This window comes from Nicotiana tabacum, chromosome 1 (genome assembly GCF_000715075.1).
Source record: "Nicotiana tabacum cultivar K326 chromosome 1, ASM71507v2, whole genome shotgun sequence".
NCBI lineage: Eukaryota > Viridiplantae > Streptophyta > Magnoliopsida > Solanales > Solanaceae > Nicotiana > Nicotiana tabacum.
The window spans coordinates 165,605,840-165,629,388 of record NC_134080.1 but is presented as its reverse complement, the minus strand read 5'-3'; the positions used below and the strand labels follow the sequence as shown (position 1 = coordinate 165,629,388).

At 38.5% G+C, this 23,549-nt stretch overlaps 1 long non-coding RNA gene across 1 annotated transcript; it reads right to left on the bottom strand.

Annotated features, from left to right (window-relative positions):
- Positions 1-705: 705 nt before the first annotated feature.
- LOC107809152 (uncharacterized) lies at positions 706-6,734 on the bottom strand. Its single transcript, XR_012710146.1, has 2 exons — positions 6,358-6,734; positions 706-3,049 (listed from the first exon to the last, which is right to left on the bottom strand). It is a non-coding gene; the product is annotated as an uncharacterized LOC107809152 (long non-coding RNA).
- Positions 6,735-23,549: the final 16,815 nt, after the last annotated feature.

The window sequence follows — 23,549 nt, the reverse complement described above, 5'->3', positions numbered from 1 at the left end:
GAAATTTCATACATAAGCCTTTTATAAAGCAGGCTCCGGTGGATCCCCTGGTTCTCTATTTGCTTAAGGTGGTCCAAGTACGTATCCAACGAGAATGCCCTTACGTCAACCAAATGATCTACTAGTAAATTGGGAGTAACTTTTTTTGCTGACAGTAATTAAGCAATTGGGTGGGACATTATTATTAAAGAAAAGAAGTTGAACAGAATATATGATTTACTTGACAAGTTCCATCAAGGCTGAGTCAGAATGGGCCCAGTTCTCTGACAATTGGGCCTTCAGAAAGATGCTACTTACAAGTTAGGATTTGTCCAAGATTAAGGCGATGGTCTCAGAAATGGGCCCATCCCAACTCACTTGCCTGCAAGTTCTGTGATGCTTCGAACATTTTCAAACTTTTTCCCTTTTTTTAATTTTTTTTTTTAAAAATTATTCAAAGCCACCCTTGGGTTGGGGGGTTTGGCATGACCCTACCATATAGATTACTCCCTCTGTTCCAATTTAAATAAGCCTGTTTGACTGGGCACGGAGTTTAAGAAAAATTGAACACTTTTGAAATTTGTGATCCTAAACAAGTTAAAATGGGGTCCAGAATATTTGTGTGACTATAAAAACTTCTCATTAAGAGTAGAATTGAAAGTTTAAGCTAAATTGTTTCCATATTTAGAAAGAGATCATTCTTTTTGGAACGGACAAAAAAAAATCACATAAAATGGAATGGAGTAATAACCAAAAGGGGAATACATGAACAAGAGGTAGAAAATGCCTAACCTCTTCAAAAATTTCTACGACAATGGACAGACCCATTGCTATACATTTAGCTATCCAAGAGATACTCTTGGAGTCTTCACAAAAATAATAGCCATAAGACTACTGTTTTGTGGAGAGTGTAACTCTCAAGATCATTCTTAATTAGTCTAAGATTGCAGACAAAGCTACGTAAGATAAACCTCATCTAACAAGGTAAGTTCAGAATGTTTTTTGGCCCTAATCCTAAAATTAGGGAATCCTCATTTGTCCATGTTAATCAGGCCCTTAAATTTTCTGGGAAGATCATTAAAGGAAGAGTAAATTAATTCATTTTGCTGTGTATGACTCATTGTAGCAAGGGTGTCCGCCACTTGATTAGCTTCTCCATAGCAATGTTGAATAGTCCAAGTAGTGGTTCCCAGGGCTCTTCTAATATCTTTGACTATAGTAGCTAGATTTCATGGGATTTTGTAGACATCCTTAATCTAATATATGAGAAGTATTTGAGTCACTTTCCAGTTCCAAACTTAGTATGACCATGTTGCATGCACAACTAAATTCCAAAAAGCAAGGCCTTGGCTTCGGCTTCATTGCTAGTTCCTATTCCAAATGGGACAGAATAAGCCATGATCATTCTTCCTTGAGCATCTCTAACTAGTCCTCCTCCTCCACAAATGCTATTTTTATGACCATTGTCACTGTTTAGTTTGAAAAATCTACTTGCAGGTTTGTTCCAATAGACGGTCCTGCACAGTTTAAAAGCCATTTTCTTGTCTGCAATAGAGATTAATTCAAGCCATGAAAGATCATATTTAAAGTTTAAAAAATGAAGCCTAACAATAATAAGAATAGTTTAAGAAATTTGAAAAAGTAATATGGGAAGAAAAGGTTTGCGATTACCATATCTACTACTGCACCTAGCTTTCCAAAGTTCCCAAATAATAATAATAGGAATATTTTTTGTCAAGAAAGCAGAAGCAGGATTGCATGAGGCAAAATTCCACCAGGAAGTAAGTGCGTGTTGAACAGAGTGAAATTTCCCAGAGATACCAAAGAAATCTCTAAAGTGTTTCCACACTGACTTGGCAAAGTAACCATTGACAAACACATGATGAATCGATTCAGGTTGAGGAGCCCTGCAACAATGACACCTAAAGCGACCTGTATTGCTAAATCTAGAGACACTATCATCAGTAGGAATTTTACTAAGTAAAATCCTCCATGAGATGAATGGCATCTTAAAGGGCAGAGCTTTATACCAAAGCTTGTCTAATAAATGATTCTCCTTTCTATTTTTTCTCATCATGTTCCATGCATTCCTCACAGAAAAAAAGGCCTGAATTAGTCCCCATCCAAATAGGCATGTCCTCTTCATCATTCAAATCAATCTACATCTTAGGAATGTGATCTTACATAAAATCATTAATACCCACACAAACATCCCAGCTCCAAACATGTCCATTGAAAACATCCTTGATGCATATTCTCCCAAGAGTAAAGTTGGAGGGGAGGAGCTTATGGAAAGGACCTAGAGAGGTCCAGTGGTCATACAAATTAAAAAGATACCATTTCCGATGAGCCAAAATATATTCTTCTCAACAATATCCTTATATCACACATGGCTTTCCAATTGTGGGATGGGTCCTTTCTCCATTTAACTCTAACCAAGTGAGATTTCTAACCATAGTTAGCTCTCATGAATTGAGACCACAGAGAATCCATAGTCCTAAACCTCCACCATTGTTTGGCAGTGAATGCCTTGCTAACATTAGTAAGTTTCTTAAAATTAGCCCGCCTTCACTAAAAGGGTAAGAGAGATTGTCCCATGATGACCAATGGTACCTTTTGGAGCCATCAGTACCACTCTAGAAGAATCTATTAAGCTCATTCTCAATAGTCCAAAAAACAGTAAGAGGGGGATTCATAACAAATAATAAATGAGAAGGCATGGCTTGAAGCACATGTTTGATAAGGATACTTTTACCTCTAGCTGAGAGGAATTTATTATTTCGTACTCTAGTCCTTGCTAGAATCTTTTCAATCATGCCCGAGTATGTTAATATTCTCTTCCTACCCAAATATATGGGGCATCTAAGATATTTAGAAGGAGAGTTTTCCTTCTTCATTCCAGTCAACCTAGTAGCTCTGTCTATCCTTCTTGAGCTTGCATTGAGATGTAATATGATAGAACTTTTTTGCTTGTTTATTCTCTATCCAGAAACATCCTCATAAGTCCCTAAAGCTCTCATGATCCTCTTCAATGATTTTCTGTTATCACTGTTGAACAAAATAATGTCATCTGCAACACAAAGGTGATTAGTTTTTGGACCTCTTCTAGATATATAGAAGTTCCTAAAATTATAGTCATCATGAAGTTTATTCAACATAATAGAAAGAAGTTCTACACCAAGAACAAAAAGTGATGGGGATATGGGGTCTCCCTGTCTGAGACCATTAGAAGATTTAAAAAAACCATATCTACCATCATTTTTACTAGAGAATACCAGTTATTAGAAATAAATCTATAAATAAGATCCACCCAATTCTCATCAAAGCCCAATCTTCTAAGCACAGCACAGAAGTAAAGCCAAGAGACCTTATCATAAGCTTTGTCCATATCATGTTTGATAACCAAGTTGCCACCCTTATTAGGTTTACCCATATCATTAATGATCTCTTGAACTAGAAGAATACTCTAAAAAATCATTCTCCCTTTAATGAAACCACTTTGGTTCTAAGAGATAATCCTTGGGAGAATGGAAGAGATTTTGGAATTGATAAGTTTAGAAATTAATTTAGTAGTAACATTGCACAAGCTTATAGGTCTGAGGTAAGAGAAAACCTGTGGGTGATCTACTTTAGGTATCATAACAAGGTATGTATGGGTAAAAAATCTAGGTAAGTCAACACCACCAAATACACTCTGAATAGCATTTGCCAAATCATAACAGATAACATCCCATGTTACTTGGAAATTTTTTTCATTGAAACCATCAGGACCTAGGGAGCTATCAGGATCTATAGCCATATCAGCATCTTTGATTTGATCCATAGTGGGGGATAGAATTAAGAGAAAGATTATCTATATCAGTCACCAGAGGAGTTATGCGGTCATAAATAGGATGATCAACATCTCCTTCAGTGGAGCAGAAAAGATCTTGATAGTGTTGGATCCTGGCATTAGCAATCTCCTATTTGCCAAGCACCCAAATACCATCATCATTCATAATTTGTTGAATGTTGAATTTCTTCCTTCTGCCTTTGATGGTGTTGTGAAAGTAGGCAGAATTTGCATCTCCTTCAGCCAACCATCTAACTTTAGCCTTCTGCTTCAAAAAAGAATCCTTTCTCTTTAGAACCTAAATATATTGAGCATTTGTCAGATTCAAAGAGATCTATTTGATTTGGAGGTATCATCGATCAACTTTTGTTCCAAATCCTTGATCTTAGCTTCCATTTTGTCAACTTCTTCAAAGATATCACCAAAAAGTAGTTCTGGACCAAGTACTGAGACTCTTAGAGGTTCTTTTTAATTTTTGGTGAAGAATCCACATTGGATTTCCATAAATGTTCTCCTCCCAAGCTTGTTGGATAACACTGAGGAAATCCTTGTGTTCGACCCATAAGTTCAAGAACTTGAAGAATTTAATAGGCGTAGAGTCTTCCTTATCCAGATTAATCAACAGAGAAGAACGATCTGAACCTATACTAGGAAGGTGGTTAACAGTAGTGTAATCAAAGCAGAGAAACCATTCAACATTAATAAGCACTCTGTCCAGTCTCTTCCAAATAGATATAGGCCCCCTATTGTCACACCAGGTAAAAGGGGAGCCAAAATAGCCTGCATCTTGAAGTCCAGAGTCCTCCATGTAGTTAATAAAGTCAAAACTATGGGTAATATTGAAAGGTCTCCCTCTTTTTTCTTTTCAGCACAAGTTATCACTTTAAAATCACTAAAGACAGTCCAGGGACAATTAATATTTTTGGACAACAACTCAATAGAATCCCATAGATTTTTTCTAAGATTGCTATCACATTTAGCATATATAGCAGATATATAAGCCAGCTCTACGCTGTACAGACCCTTTATACTTGCTGAGACCAATTGATCAGAGTCTGTAATGATACTTATATCATAAATATTATCCCAAAGAAGCCAAATCTTGTTATTGATATTACAATAACAGTGATCCATCCCAGGAGGATCCTATATTTATTAGCTAAGTCAACCTGAAGGGGTTCCTGTAAAATAGGTTCTTGAAGAATGATAATGGACATTTTATATTTTGATTTGAGGGTCTTCAATATTTCAAAAGCCCACATAGTCCTTATCCCTCTAATATTCCAAGAGAGGATACTAATCATTGAAAATATTTGATGTGATATTTTTGTTGAGCCAAAATTTCTCTAGTCTTTATAGGAGAGAAATTTTCTTTCATGATTTCTTGACTTTTGGATCCTCTTGGGAATAAATTGCTACAATCCTCCTTCTGATGAGTGGATAAATTGTAGATCCATCTTCTAGCATTCTCATCATCGGATTTCGCACTATCTGAGAGGACGTCCTCTTGTGACCTATTGTCTCTTGAGGCATAGTCTTCTTCTTCCTCATGGTCAGAAGAATCACCTGGGTCCTCTTCATCATCATCCACCCCTTCTACTTGTTAAGCATTAAAAGTATTGCCCAAATCAATGGTAACAGTCCCTCCCAAAAAGTTTCATTCAGGTTGGAGCTTTCTACAAAAAATCTTTTCTGGACCCAACCCTATCAAACATCTGAAAATTGTTAGGAAAATAATAGTTATTTTCCTTATTCAATTCTTTGTCACAAAGCATTGGGGCCTCCTTACTCTTATCATTACCCATATTAGAATTGATAGGGATACCATGATTATTATTTTTGATAACTTTTTACACCTGTTTCACAACCTTATTTGGTTGTTCTTTGGATTCTGAGTAGTTTATTTCTGAGGGACAGTTTTACGAGGGACTTGTTTTTGGTGAATCAGATTAGGAATAGGGTTACTAGCCACCTCTTGATTCTTTTCCTAGTGAATCTGCATTGGTGCCTTCTCTTTACCCTTACCTTTATTTTTCTCATTGTATGTGCAATCGTGAATAGAGTGTCCTTGGTGCTTGCATTGTAAACTATATTTTGGGATACCTTCATATTTACTAGGGTGGTCATAACCTCCCAAAGGATTGCCTTTTTAATTAAGAGTACCTACCCAAACAGATGAGGGTAAGGTCCTTTTTTCGACTCTAACTTTTGCTAGATGAGGTCTGGTGCGATTGTTCGTAGCTTGATCAATTTGTAAAGGTGTTCCCACTGTGCTCAAAACCTGTTCAAGATAATTTATATCATGTATGTGCCAGGGGAATTGAGGCAACAATGCCCACATCAGAGCTAGAGGGGTTTTCTCCTCCGCTCTGAAATTCAGAGTCTATTTAAAGATTCTCCTCAGATAACCTCCAATATTCATCATTCTTCTAAAGTAGGTCGTACTACAATCCTCTTTGCAGGTAAAATCAATGAAAACATGTCCGTAATAAAAAATCCCTATCTTTACCTGTCCCATAATAAAAAATTGAGCTTTGAAATCTTACATGATTTTCTCTAATTTTGGTCTCCCAGATGACAATTTTCCCACCTAGGTGAGCCTGTATTTATCTGCCATCGGGCCAAAATAGTCGCTAGCTTTGAAGAAGATAGTTGGTTTGCAATTGAAGGTAGTAATTTTTGTGAAAACCTTCGGAGATCATGAACTCTATTTAGGAGCAGAGGATAGATAGGACATATAGGATCCTACTAGGTGATTAGACGAGCTAGGGATATTAGGGATATTTGGTGGAACCACCGTCGCCAACTGAGGGCCAGCCGATGAGGACATCAGAGAAGGTGAGTAACGGTAACAATTTTAGGAGCGTTTGAGGAGATAGGGCATCTTCTCAGGCATCTCCAACCTTCACTCCAAGTCTTTACTCCAAAATGGAGTAAATTAGCTCCAAACCATTACTCTATTTTTTACTATAAAAAAAAATATTTTTTTTATATTTTTTTTCTTTTTTATATTATATTATTATCTTTTATTTAAATTTTATTTTTTATTTCCATTAAACAAAACTGTCACGACCCTAAAACCGATCCGGTCGTGATGACGCCTATCGTGAAACTAGGCCAGTTGACACAACTCGCAAATTAACCATTTATCAATATAATCATTTTTAAAGCTTTTAATTGATCAGGTATCTCATAATGTAAGTTTAAATGAACAGTGTGGAATAAATACACAAGCCCGACATCGGGGTGTCACAAGTCACGAGCATCTACTAAGGTCTGAATACAACAAGGAGTCTAAGAATGTACTAAATACACTCTAAGGAAGACAAGAGAGAGAAAAGTCGTACTGCGAACGTCAAGCAGCTACCTCGCTAACTCCGATGACTTTGCCACTGAGCAATCAACACCCGCAACCGGGTTCAGAAATCCCTAAATCTGCACACAAGGTGCATGGAGTAATGTGAGAACGCCAACTCAATAAGTAATAAAAGTAAATAAAAGCTGAGCAGTAAGAAAACACTTAAACCACGTCAAATCGCTACAACAATTGCAGGACATTTCCAACACAGTACAGAAATCGTTTAATTCAAAAATCATGCTCAGTTTCGGAAAAACCTTTTAAAACAACTTTCAATAGTTTCAAACGAGTGATAAAACAATGAGTAAAAATGATAGCAAACATAAACAGCCCTTCGGGCAAAACATGTATCATAAACAGCCCTTCGGGCAAAACATGTATCATAAACTGCCCCTCGGGCATAACATCAACAAAACCAGCCCCTCGAGCTACCTCACAATCACTCGTAATCAGCCCCTCGGGGCAACAATATGAATCAACAATAGGCCCTCGGGCAACATTATAAATCAACAACAGCCCCTCGGGCTACATCACATCACTCACAGTAGGTACCCGCGGTCACTGGGGTTTACAAACTCCAGGAAGGTCCCCTTACGGCCCAAGTGCAATAACAAGCCATCTCATGGCATAATCAAACAGGCACTCGGCCTTATAACAAGCCACCTTGTGGCATAACAAATCCGGCCCTCGGCCTCAAAATCATGAATCAGTATAATATCGCTGCGATGTGCAGCCCGATCCAATCATAACCTCACAACACAGGCCCTCGGCCTCACTCAGTCAGAAATCTCTCAAAGCCACTCAGGCACAGTAAAATATGATGCTCAGCCCAAAATATCATTTAAAATGTCAAAACAGAGTAAATATGGTTGAGTTATGAAAACACTAGAATACACTATGACTGAGTACAAATATGAAGTCAAAACAGTGAGGAATAATAGTAAAAATCCCCTAAGGGTCCAAAACAGTTGGCACAGAGCCCAAATATGGCATTCAGCCCAAAACATAGTAATAATTTCCAAAACACAATGATATCAAACAGTTTTCAATCAAATATGCAGTTTAACAGTCATACGGGATGGACTAAGTCACAATCCCCAATGGTGCACGACCCCATGCTCGTCATCTAGCGTGTGCGTCACCTCAAAGTAGCACAACGATGTGAAATCCGGGATTTCATACCCTCAGGACAAACATTTACAATCATTACTTATCTCAATCCGGTCCAAACTCTAGCCCGCGATGCCCTTGCCTCTCGACTCGGTCTCCAAATGCTCCAAATCTAACCAAATACAGATTTATACTATCAAAATATGCTAAGGGAACAAAGCCCACTTGAAAATAATCAATTTACATCAAAATCCCGAAATTGGCCAAACTTGACCCCCGGGCCCATGTCTCAGAATCTGATAAAAATCATACCAATAGAATCCTTATTCCGCCACGAGTTCATTCATATAAAAAGTGCCAAAATTGGACCTCAAATGACCCCTCAAATAACCACTCAAAGCTCTCCAATTAACCAAGCCCTAACCCCCAATTCACCCCTGATTTTCCTTAAATTTTCATGGTAACAACGATAAAAATCACCATAATATTGAGCTTAGGAACCAAGGACCTTACCTTAATGAATCCCTCTGAAAATCTCCCTTGAAATTGCTCCCAAAAGCTACTTCCCGAATGAAATATTGAGAAAATGGCCAAAAATCTCGAAGGGTGAAATTTATAGTTTCTAACCTAGCAAAATTGCACCTGCGGTTAAATGGTCGCACCTACGGACCCGTGCCTGCGGTCCCAGGTGCGCACCTGCGAGATTCACTTAAAACTCCAAGGCCGCATCTGCACAAAGAAATCCGCACCTGCACAATCGCAGGTGCGACCAGGACCTCACTTCTGTGGTCTCAGCCTGGCCCTCTCCTGGCCGCTTCTGTGGCTCCAAAATCTGCTTCTGCGAGTCCGCACCTGCGGTCCCCTAGCCGCTGGTACGGTTATGACAGCAACAAAAAACTTCAGCTGCCACACCCAACTCAAATCACCCCGAGGCCCCCAGGACCTCAACAAAAAGCACGAACAAGTCTTATACCACTATCCAAACTTATGCCAATTCAAAACACCTCAAACAATATCGAATCAACCAAATAACATCGGATTCAAGCCTAAGGTTCCAAGAATCTTTCAAATTCCGCTTTCGATCAAAAAGTCTATCAAACCTCGTCCGAATGATCTAAAAGTTTGTACACACATCACAAAACAACGGACCTACTCCAACTTTCGGAATTCCGTTCCGATCCCTATATCAAAATTTCACCTATCAACCAAAAAACGCCAAAATTCCAATTTCGCAGATTCAAGCCTAAATCTACTTCGAACCTCCAAAACACATTCCGATCACGCTCCTAAGTCCTAAATCGCCTAATGGAGCTAACCAAATCATAAAAATTCAAATTTGAGATCATATTCTAACAAGTCAAAATTTGGTCAAACCTTTCAAATTTTAAGCTTCAAACTGAGAATTGTCCTTCCAAATCCATTCTGATTACCCTGAAAACCAAAACCGACGATTTGCATAAGTCATAATACATCACACGGGTCTAGTCATGCCCGAGAACTGGTGAGTAAAGTGCAAAAGCTCAAAACGATCAGTCAGGTCGTTACATCCTCCCCCACTTAAATATACGTTCGTACTCGAACATGCCCAGAGTTGTTCCGAAAATCATCAAATCACTGTGAAACCTTACCATGCACATACCCAGGGGTGATCCTATGTCACCCTATCTCATATAGGTTCGATAGTACAATGTAACTGAAATTTCGCAATCCAACCTAGCCCATAAACCTTAGAACCACATTTCCACTTCTGAAGTCATCTACAAGATTAGAATCTCACATTTATACTCTGAATAAGCCCGAACAAGCTGTAATAAACCATACCTGCAACCTCAGATGCAATTACGTGATATACCACATAACTCAACACTCGTAGCGATAACTTTTAATCACAGTAGTTGCTCAAAACATCCGAATTCTGATAATAAGCCTTTTATCAAATAAAGCCTCATTCCAACACTTTGGTATACTGCCAATGATAAATGAAACACGTAGAAAGTCATAGCCACTCATCAGATCAACCATTTGTGAAGCCACTTCTCTTTTGGCAAGGACCATGGAAATTTCTAAACCGAACATCAATATTATCCTTCCAGCATGCTAAAATCAAATCCGTTTGTATTCATTATAGATCCCAACGATCTCATCTAATCCAACACCACTACTCTGGTTACATGACACATCAATACAAACTAAAGCCACAACTCGTGCAATCCGCACACCAATAAGCAAAAATCCGAACATACTCAAATCATGGAAATGACTCAAATGAGTGAGCCGTATCGCAAGCTCACCAGTACCACCACAACACAATGCTGGGAACCCGTCACACATCGTAGAAACAGAACACATGAATCTAACCCGAAGAGTCATACCTCTACATAACTTCGCTGCAATATGCGACCCTATCCAATCACTGGTCCACATGAAACACCTCAAGTCTCTATGCTCAAAATTGACAACCGCGCGCAATTTGATGTCTAAAACCAAAGCAAATCATCATAACCACGACGAAGAAATTGACATAACATTACACAAACCCGAAAGGACACAACCAATATGCCATCCGCCGAGAAATAAACAATACTCTTCCCGCTCGAATTCTACTGAGAGACCCCAATAAAACCGCAGCATGTGTGCCTATAACCAATAAATCCTAACACCTCACAATACGAAAAGGTAACTCATAGATCTCCTCAGATCACTAATAAGCTCAATAATAATCAAATCAACACATTCCTCAACAATACCACTCGGAGTCAACCAAGCCGACTCGAGTTAGAACACACATCCATATTGTCCTACCAATGAACCCCTTGTCAAGGAGTTCCTGAAGCTGCTCTTTTAACTCCTTTAACTCCGTCGGTGCCATACGATACGGTGCCCAACACCAAATCAATATCGAAATCAACAACCCTGTCCGGTGACATGTCCGGCAGCAGGAAACACATCCAAAAAATCCCTCACCACCGGAACTGAATCAATGGTAGAAGTCTCTGCACTGACATCCATCACGAAGGCCAAATAAGAAAGACAACCTTTCCCAGCCATCCGCTGGGTCTTCAAAAATGAAACCACCCTACTGGGTACATAATCCGCCGAACCTCGCCACTCAATCCGTGGCATCCCCGGCATAGCCAACGCCGCCGCCTTAGCACAACAACCCAGAATAACACGACACGGAGACAACCAGTCCATACCTAATATCACACAAAAATCTAGCATACTAAGCAATAAGGATCCACTCGGGTTTCCGAACCTCCAATAGTTACCACACAAGATCGATATACGCGGTCCACAACTATGACCTAACCTGTTTATGAGAACTCCCAGTCTCCAAATCCATACAGCACGCGAATCACCATATCCGATCTCACTCCATCGTCCGAATATACAATACACCTCTAATATCCAATCATATCACGAGAGGTAGTCCTATAATTCTTCTGTGTCAGCAGTCGATCCAACAAGAGAGTGACGCAATACCAATGAAGTATCATCAACTCAATCACATTGCCTTTTTTCTGAAATGTATTCCCTCATTAAGCCACACCAATTAGTAATATCATTTCCCTAATTATCTGAAGCTGCCTGTGCTGCCTAAGAATTTTATGACCTTCCTTTCAGAACTGAACCGTGACCTTACACATGCAAATATCAATCTTACACAACATACCGCATATACCATACCATCCTAAGATAAACATGAGAACTTCATATCCCTTCCAAGCTACAAGAAACTACGTTCTCACTAGCCAATAACTTTCCATTGATCCCATCCAGAAGAAAATCACTATACATCCCATGCTCCTCACGCTTGTAAAAAATATACACCTCTAACCATGGTAGAAACCATCAAGAACTCTCCGAATTCCATTTGTACAAAACTAAACCGTCAGGACTGAATCCTTCTAACTCGACCAAGTTACACATGCCACTAAAACCCAAGAGCATTGCCGCGAAACACCTGTAGAAACTCATTACATCGTAAGCATCCAAAGAACTAACCATATCCTTACCATGCCGATCCGGCCTACTACCAAGCTATCACATCTATCCAAGTTCCTTCTGATTCACCTTCAACTTGATACGTTTCTTGCTATAACCTCAACCCAGACTCACCACACGAGACCCAAGCATAAAACCACACCGTCTAAGGCTTATAAGCTACTGGATACTCTCTTAAATATTCCCAAATGCACCACATTCAAAATACCTACCCTGAAGTGACTCCCTGCGATCCCAAATCCAATACCTTCACCTTCCTAATACTAATATATAGAATCCCCTAATGATATATAAATACCACGAGTCTTGATACCCTCCGATGCAAACCTCAGTTTCTAGCCAATTATACAACTTGAAAATCTCCAATTATTACATGTAAAATCTTGAACCCACTAGAACCATTCTCGAGAGTCATCCACTCTATTCAAACCGCAATTAGACCGATCAAACGGACCGGATGACCTGTGCTCCAATAGCACTCCAACACCGTGGAGTGTAACCCCACCTTAATGCAACCAAGCAACTTCATGTTCTATGCACTGAATATCCTTTACCAATAACAACTCAAGTCATTCCATGATTCTCATACACCCATGAAGCATAACATAACCTTTATTGAAATTTCCTTTACTCGAGCCATCCTCGGTCTCAACTTCCATAAGCCATAACTGATTCACCCATATGCCTCAAACTGGAACCAACATAACACATAACCATGCAATCAACTAATCAATAGCCAACTCCCCCGCTTGGCTCAAAGCCATAGATAAAAACACACAATAACTCATAATGCATACACTCTATTACTGCCATAATACCAAAGTGAGATTAAACTCAATCCTTCATAAGCTCGTGAAACACAGACCATCTAGTATTTTAAATCTTCTGCAAATCTCGCATTCACCCTCGTAACAGTCAAGCCCACTCTCTTAGGTGACCTAAATTCAAATTGCATCCCATATATTTTACTGGTAACATAGATCTTCCAATAAATGACATAAAGGATCACGCAAACTTCAGAACACTCTGCAGGAGATAACCCACCTACTTCACCTCAAACTAACATCTCTTTATACCCTTCCATCGTAATAAACATTATGCAGTCACTTAATCTTCCTGAGTTTGAACTCATATCACAACGTGAAATCTACTTCACTTCCCAACTAGGCAATATGAAAAGGTCCTTTAACACGCCCACAACTGGGGCCATACATCAAATTACGATGGTAATCAAGCACCAGATAGTTCTTACTACCCCTAAGCAGACCCTTCTTGTCTCATTCAAATCATATGTACACATCTCGTAGTCACATCATACTCATCACACAACTATCCAGTCATCACTCCCACTAATAGGGACACTATCGGACATACAAATCCAAAAGCACGTGCTCACACAATCAACGCCTCAGTGCTTATGCTATAGGCAAAACCCGGCCTAAAGTCCTCCAAACTGACCCAACATCAACACATAGAGATCACACCTTGCCCCTCGATCAGGGAATCACATGCCATCGATGTATATCTGATACTGAGCACTCATGCGCGCATACGAATGCATGGAAAGAATTCAAAAAGTTACATTTCAAGTTGAATCAAGGACGCACGATAAGAATTCAAGAATCTAAAGTTTTTCCTAAAGGTTCTACAGCCTCCCGAGGATAAGTACAGACGTCTCTGTACTGATCTGCGAGACTCTACTAAACCTGCTCATAACTCGTGAGACCTATGTAACCTAAGCTCTGATACCAACTTGTCACGAACCTAAAATCGACCCAGTCGTGATGGCACCTATCATGAAACTAGGCCAGCTGACACAACTCCCAAATTAACCATTTATCAATATAAATCATTTTTTAAAGCTTTTAAATGATCAGGTATCTCATAATGTAAGTCTAAGTGAACAGTGCAGAATAAATACACAAGCCCGACATCAGGGTGTCACAAGTCACGAGCATCTACTAAGGTCTAAATACAACAAGGAGTCTAAGAATGTACTAAATACAGTCTAAGGAAGACAAGAGGGAGAAAAGCCGTACTGCGAACGTCAAGCAGCTACCTCGCTAACTCCGATGACTCTGCCACTGAGCAATCAACACCCGCAATCGGGTTCAGAAATCCCTAAATCTGCACACAAGGTGCAGGGAGTAATGTGAGTATGCCAACTCAGTAAGTAATAAAAGTAAATTAAAGTTGAGTAGTAAGAAAACACGTAAACCACGTCAAATCGCTACAACAATTGCATGACATTTCCAACACAATACAAAAATCGTTTACTTCAAAAATCATGCTCAGTTTTGGTAAAACCTTTTAAAACAACTTTCAATAGTTTCAAACGAGTGATAAAATGGTGAGTAAAAATGATAAAAAACATAAAAAGCCCCTCGAGCAAAACATGTATCATAAACCGCCCCTCGGGCATAACATCAACAGAACCAGCCCCTTGAGCTACCTCACAATCACTCGTAATCAACCCCTCGGGCATAACATAAATTAAGAACCGCCCCTCGGGCAGCAATATGAATCAACAATAGCCCCTCGGGTAACATTATGAATCAACAACAGCCCCTCGGGCTACATCACATCACTCACATTGGGTACCCGCACTCACTGGGGGTGTACAGACTCTGGGAGGGGCCCTTATAGCCTAAGCGCAATAACAAGCCATCTCGTGGCATAATCAAACATGCACTCGGCCTTATAACAAGCCACCTCGTGGCATAACAAATTAGGCTCTCGGCCTCAAAATCATGAATCAGTATAATACTGCTACGACGCGCAGCCCGATCCCACAAGAACCTCACAACACAGGCCCTCGGCCTCACTCAGTCAGAAATCTCTCAAAGCCACTCGGACACAGTAAAATATGATGCTAAGCCCAAAATATCATTTAAGATGTCAAAATAGAGTAAATATGGCTGAGTTATGAAAACAGTAGAATACAACATGACTAGGTACAAATATGAAGTTAAAACAGTAAGGAATAGTATGAAAAATCCCCTAAGGGTCCAAAACAGTTGGCACGAAGCTCAAATATGGCATTCAGCCAAAAACATGGTAATAATTTCCAAAACACGATGATATCAAACAATTTTCAATCAAATACGCAGTTTACCAGTCATACGAGACAGACTAAGTTACAATCCCCAATGGTGCACGACCCCACACTCGTCATCTAGCATGTGCGTCAACTAAAAGTAGCACAACGATGTGAAATCCGGGGTTTCATACCCTCACGACAAATATTTATAATTATTACTTACCTCAATCTGGTCCAAACTCTAGCCCGCAATGCCCTTGCCTCTCGACTCGGTCTCCAAATGCTCCAAATCTAACCAAATACAAATTTATACCATCAAAAAATATGCTAAGGGAACAAAGCCCACTCGAAAATAACCAATTTACATCAAAAATCTGAAATTGGCCAAACCATACCCCTGGGCCCCATGTCTCGGAATCCGATAAAATCACACCAATAGAATCCTTATTCCGCCGCGAGTTTATTCATACAAAAAGTCCCAAAATCAGACCTCAAATGACCCTTCAAATCACCACTCAAAGCTCTCCAATTAACCAAGCCCTAACCCCTAATTCACCACTGATTTTCCCTTAAAATTTCATGCTAACAACGATAAAAATCACCATAATAATGAGCATAGGAACCAAGGACCTTACCTCAATGAATCCCTCTAAAAATTTCCCTTGAAATTGCTCCCAAAAGCTTCTTCCCGAATGTAATATTGAGAAAAATGGCCAAAAATCGCGAAGGGTGAAATTTATAGTTTCTGACCCAGCAAAATTGCACCTGTGGTTAAATGGTCGCACATGCAGATCCGCACCTGCGATCCCAGGTGCGCACCTGCGAGATTCACTTAAAACTCCAAGGCCGCATCTGCGCAAAGAAATCCGCACCTGCGCAATCGCAGGTGTGACCAGGACCTCGCTTCTATGGTCTCAGCCTGCCCCTCTCCTAGCCGCTTCTGCGGCTCCAAAATCTGCTTCTGCGAGTCCGCACCTACGGTCCCCTAGCCGCAGATGCGGTTATGACAACAACAGAAAACTTCAGCTGCCACACCCAACTCTAATCACCCGAAATCACCCCGAGGCCCCCGGTACCTCAACCAAAAGAACGAACAAGTCATATACCACTATCCAAACTTATGTCAATCTTCAAAACACCTCAAACAATATCGAATCAACAAAATAACATCGGATTCAAGCCTAAGGTTCCAAGAATCTTCCAAATTTCGCTTTCGATCAAAAAGTTTATCAAACCTCGTCCGAATGACATGAAATTTTGCACACACATTACAAATGACACAACGGACCTACTCCAACTTCCAGAATTCCATTCCGACCCCTATATCAAAATCTCACCTATCAACCGGAAAATGCCAAAATTCCAATTTCGCCAATTCAAGACTAAATCTACTCCGGACCTCCAAAACACATTCCGATCACGCTCCTAAGTCCCAAATCGCCTAACGGAGCTAACCAAATCATAAAAGTTCAAATCTGAGATCATATACTAACAAGTCAAAACTTTGTCAAACTTTTTAAATTTTAAGCTTTAAACTGAGAACTGTCCTTCCAAATCCATTACGATTACCCTGAAAATTAAAACCGACGATTTTCATAAGTCATAATACATCACATGGGGCTAGTCATGCCCGAGAATTGGTGAGCGAAGTACAAATGCTCAAAACGACCAGTCGGGTCGTTGCAAAATCCTATCTTTTTTCTCATTTTTACGTCTTCATCCCATATAATTCATATTCTTTCTTATATAACCATTTAAAATAAAATTGTATTATACCATAAATTTTTAAATAATATAACTTGTACACAAATATTGTAGATTATAAATATTAGCGAATAATTCGAATAAAAGTGAAATCATTGAGATGCAAAATAATTCAGTACATGTTACAAGTAGCTTAACATTTAGTTTAAATACTACTTAAATATTCAACTTTCACCTCTAGTATGCTCCTATAAATGATCTATCAATGCATTACGAAGTGCAAAATGAGTATCTTTTCAATTTTAACAACATCTTATATTTTATATTTGCACCTTTCATTTTTGTGATGGTTATATATTTTTTTTATACATTTATAACTTAAAATAAAATTAACTTATAATTTTACATAAAAATAATATATGCACAAAAATTAATTTATCAAAATTACACGCCAAAATTAAAATGTAAAATAAATATTATAAAGATATTACATAAACATAATTAGTTTTATTATTATGATAAATTAAAAAGGTTAAATAATAAATAATAATAAAATAATAGGGAATAGTGATGGAGTGGATGAATAGTGTCACTCCAAATTTTAAGTGAGACTGTTCACCCTAAAAAATGGAGGCAAGTTTGCAGTTGGGTTGAAGCAAAATTCCTCCATTTTGACTCCAAAATAGAGTTTGGAGGTTAAAATGGAGGTGGGTTTGAGATGGCCTTAGGAGGTTGGTGGAGTAGTACAGTGATAGAAAGAGGGATTTGCACATGGTATTTATTGACTTACAAGCTCCCTAGGGAGGTCCTTTGGAGATGTATGGAGGTTAAAGGTGTTCCGGTAGCATACACTATAATGATTAAGAACATGTATGATGGAGATAAAACTCGGGTTAGGACAGCGGGAGGAGACTCAGAGCATTTTTCGATTGTAATGGGGTTACACTAAACATCTGCACTCATCCCATTCTTATTTTCCTTGGCAATAGACACACTAACGCACCATATTCAAAGGGATGTGCCATGGTGTATGTTATTCGATGTTGATATAGTTATGATTGATGAAACGCGAGACGGTATTAACGAGAGGTTTGAGGTTTGGAGATAGATCCTTGAGTCTAAAGATTTCAAGTTGAGCAGGACAAAGACAGATTTCTTTGAGTTCAAGTTTAATGATATGATGGGGGAATCAGACATGGGCGTGAGGCGTGATTCATAAGTAATCCCCAAGAAAGGAAGTTTCAAGTATCTTAGTTTAGTCATGTAGGGGGATGGGGAGATTGATGAGGATGTCACGGATAGTATATGGCGGGGTGGATGAAATGGAAGTTAGCATCCGGTGTCTTGTGTGACAAGAATATGCAAACAAAACTTAAAGGTAAGTTGTATAAAGCAGTGGTTTGACCAACAATATTGTACGTGGCAGAGTGTTGGCCCATCAAGAATTCACATATCAAAGAAGATGAAAGTAGAAGACACGAGGATGTTGAAATGGATGTGTGGGTATAATATATTCGATAAGATTAGGAATGAAGATATCCGAGTGAAGGTGGGCATGGTCCCCATGGAAGATAAAGTGCAGGAAGCGAGGCTTAGATGGTTCAGGCACGTGCAGAGGAGAAACCTAGATGTCCCGGTAAGGAGATGTGAGTGTCGCGCCCTATTTTCTTACGAAAGCGGGTTTCGACGTGTGACCACTCTTTTAAAGGGTATTAAAAGAGTGAGTCACTACCTAGAGGTTTTGAGTTACGTTAGGGCACCTATTTGAAAATAACTCTGTTTAACTAACCTACGTCACCATAGATCGGGTAAGGGCTTAAATTACCTCTAAAAGAAGGTGTTAGGCACTTTTCGAGGTATTGTGGGTCCTGGCTGAAATTCGCGCTATGTGGTATTATTGGATTATAATTGTCCTATGTGATCATGTAAGTGAAAGAAGACAGGGAATTTAAAGGTTCAACTATGGTGTAAACAAGTGTAAAGAAAATTTCACATATGAAGGAATTAGACTATATATAAATGATCGGTACAAGTCCTTAGAGGTTATAAGATATAACCTAATTGTTCTAATTCAAAGAAACAAAGGCGCAAACAATAAACATATAAAGGGGGGGGGGATCCTAAGTTTTTTAGCCTAAAGGATCATCCCGTGCAACATAAATAATACTTCGCAACTCCCTTATGGTAGGGTTGCTTATATTATTCAGCGGGCACAGACTATCATCTCTTGCTACCTATGTTGAAGTTGTTCACCTAAGTGCTCTAGTTCAATTCTAAACCGTGTCCTATGCGTGACTACCCGTCAAAATGCCTACGATAATGGAGGCTTTGGACCTACTATTTGGGTGGTTCTAGACTTTACTTAGGGTACTCAAAATGATAAAACTAGGTTCACATTTAAAACATGTAAGACTACACATAAGGACAATAAAATGGCTCAAGTTAGTCTCTACACATAAGCAACAAAAGCACGCAGGAAGATTTCGTATTAGGCAGTAGGCAATGTCAGAATCGAGGTATATTAGAGTCGTTAAGTCCTATAGACATGGATTCCATGTGATCTCAGTTTAAAAAGTACTATAGACAGTGCTGCTATTTTAGACTATCGAATTTGCAGATTGCAAGTATTATAAAACCTAAAGACATGATCTCTAAGCGATTTGTGTGATGGGACAATGAGACCATTTGAAAACTCAGAATTGCCCATGTTTGATCCTACTGATTTGCTTTTTAAGCGAATAATAGTGTCTTATAGGCATGTTCTCTAATAACAGGTGTTGGAACACAATTTTATCATGCTTATTTCTATAGGCATGCTATCTAGGTGGGCAGTATAATAATAACAATAGAAATAGTCGATTAGTTAATCAATCAGGGCCCTATAGGCATGGTAACTAGATGAATATTAGCATGTGATCCTGTAGGCATGCAACCTAATAACCATACTACAATCGCACATGTTGAGCAAATAATTATTGACATTTGATCCCTATAAGCATGTTATCTAATAGCTCATAGAAGTAGACATGGGAGCAAGTAAAACACTTAAACTCTTACAAACATGTTTCTGATGATGGACGGGTATTAGAAAAGTTAAGTAGGTGAAGTATTTGAGTTCCAATAGGCATGATTTCTATTAGTGTATAGAAATAGAGCACGTCGAACAAAGTAGCAAACAAATCATGTAGACCCTATAGGCATGCTCTCTATCCGCTCATACAAAAATTAAAGATACCCATTCCCCCCATATCACTAATTCCCCAACCATTTTGTTTACAAGTTATTATAGGCCCAAAATAATGAATATAAGTACAAATATTATACACTGAACAACTGCAGGCCCAAAAGTAGGCCCGAATGAAATAACCCAATACTACCTTGGCCTTCAACATGCTCACTTTCACACAAATAGCAGACCCAGATCCAAACGCATCTCAAACAGGAGAGTATGTCCATTTGAAAAAACCAATGCCACACTTGAACTCATACCAAGCCTAGCAATTACAAATTTAACTACTTAACCATATAAGTTAACGAACCACACCTGGCAATAAATTAAATAGCTCTGGAGCAATACCTCATAGGGACAAGATTACACGACAATTAGCAGGATTCACATAAGGCATATTGACATTTGCATTTTATAAGATAGGGTGACAGAATTGGTCAAACAAAGGCTTGAACATGAAACTAGAAGAACAAGTAGAGCTTAGTTTCATCATGGAAAGTATGACATAGACCCAACATAAGTTCACAACAAGTGATAGAGCGTAGCATGCACAACATTAGAAGAGTTGGAGAGGTATGTCACTTAGGTTAATAGGGTAAGCACACATACATGCTTAATTTTCTAGAACAACAAGTTTAGAGTAAAGCATGAACTAGAATTAGCCTAAAAGGGATTTTAAAACTATGTATCTAAGTCAGGAAGGTATGATAGAGTCATAGTCAGAGAATGGCAATATCATATACTAAACAAACAAGTGGTCATGGCCTATAATAGTCAATAAGGATCCAAATCATGCTGAGTATAACACAAAGATTCCCAAGTCCAAAGATATCATGGTAGGAAGACATATCAATCTTAAGGTCAACTAGAACAGATAGACTTCAGAACGTAAACCAATTGACTATGCATAATAATAGAAACCAAGTGTATTGAGATTCAACTAGAATCCTAGGTAATACTCAAAAGTACAGGATTTACCAAACATACATTAGAGAACAACATGTTTGGATAAAACACTGAGACAGTAACTGGCAGATAAGGCTCATGTAAGTATAAAGCAGGGAAAATAATAGAACATGCATAAAGTGTTCATGATACATGAATTCACTCAGGCAAGTTCTGGGCAGGAGATAACCCCTTAAGAACACAAGAATCTAAGACAAGGCATAAGAAAGGGATCATGGAGAGAAATAGGTGATCAGAATAGCATAGCAGGCTGAGGGTAATCAAAAATCATTCAAATTGCACACGTATAACAAACATGCATCGAAGCTTAGAACTCAAGCAAGTTACTAGAAAAGCACAAGGTACATGATAATGCTAAAGCTAACATGAATACGAACAGATGCAACCAATAGCATATTGATTCACAAAGGCCCAAATGACATGAACACAAGCAAAGAAAAATGGAATTACAAGAGTATCATTACTCACTAGTTTGTAGAATTAACGAGCTAATAAGGTAGAGAATTAGTGCCAGCAACTTGCTTATCAGTAAAAAGGAGAGAATAGCAGAAACCCCAAAATTCTCAGTGCGTTAGAGTTCTCAAGGGTCTTAGATGAACCTCGGGCAGTGCTCACACCGAGAGAGGTCTAATAGTCGGATTCTGGTTGCCTTGGATTTCAGCCGGCCAAGAGTATAATCTTAGAATAGTTTAGAGTTTATGAGTTTGAGAAGAAGTAGTTGTAACAATAGTTAAGTCTTGGAGGGGAAGTAGAGAAATGAGGTTTATATAGTAGTAAAAATAAACACACAAATAAGGAAACACCGTCAATCAAACATAAACAAGGAAAGAAGAATATGCAAAATTAATTTAGAATCGGATTAGGAGAAGAAACTAGTTAAACCCTTGTTTGACAAGGATCAGAAATTTGCCAGAGATCTCAGTGAATCGGACCTTCATAACCTTGCTATGAACGTATATAGATGAAATATCTTCCAAATCTTGGAGAGTGAAGTCGATTTCCCTTGATTCGGAAGCTGGTACTTGCCAAAAATGGGCAAGTACTAAGTAACACAATATTTACTCAAGTAACATCGGTATAATCCACGAAAGGTAAGTAAATCATGGTAAGAATCAATGGATGGGTTGGATTTGGAGAAGAATTTGGTCGGCGGCTAGGGTTTGTGAGGACAGGGGAAGGTTTGAGAGAGAGTAGAGGCATCTGACCGGGTAAAATAAGGCTAGGGTTTGGGGTGAGGTTAATTAAAAGAGGAGAGATGGCTTGTGGGCCGTTGATTTGAGATCAACAGCTAATATAAAAAGGAGTAGGGCAAGTCAACAGGAGCGGGTCGCGACGCGTTTAGTAAAGGGGTGTTTGGTTTGGGCTGCTGAGAGGTGGGATGATGTGGGCTTAATGTATTGGGCCAGCTTTGGTCCGAAATTTGTTCCAAATTGGGCTATAATTTAAACACATGAAATTCATTAAAAATAATTTGTAAAAAATAATTTTATAAATAAAAATATTATCTATGCAGTAAATACTTGAAAATGATAGTTTATTTAATATTATAAAAATATAAAAATGCTATTTTAGTATAAATAATGCAATAAATATAATTATGTAGAGGATATAGGCTACTATTTAAAATAGTATAGATAAAATAGAAAAGTACAAATATATTACGTAAAAAGAGATAAAATATTTAAAATGCACTAGGGTACAGAATGATACATAGTATGATTAAATCACCTTAAAAATAACTAGAAGGGATAATTAATAGGTATTTAAGCAAATTAATATGTGAGAAAATCAAATTTAAAGCTTTAAATATTGTAAAAAATTATAGAAAATGCTTATATGACCCTTATAAGTTAAGTAAAATGCAAAATGATATTTTGAAAGCATATGTAATACTTTATAAAATATGAGGGAAAAATTGGGTATCAACAACTGCCCTTCTTTACCCGCGAATGATGAAACAGTTGTCGAGTAAAGAAAATGATGACTGATTTTGTCCGAAATGAGCGAGAATGATGTGTGTTTGAAAAAATGGGGGCTGAACCCTAGTTTCTGAGTTGCCTAAATATCCCTGGTGTTAAGAAAATCAGGTCGTGTGTAGTTTTGGATCCAACGCCGAACAAAACCGATGAAGTTGTTAAGAATGGTCGTATGTTTCGAAAAAAGGACCTTTTGGATAGAATAATGTCATGAGTAACAAATGATTTCAGGTGGATCTATGAATGCGACATTGGACGTTACGAATATTTGTGATAAATGTTTGGGAGGTTACGGAACAAAGAGTAATGAATTGCAGATCATCGGTTATGTTTGAGACAGTTAAAGGATG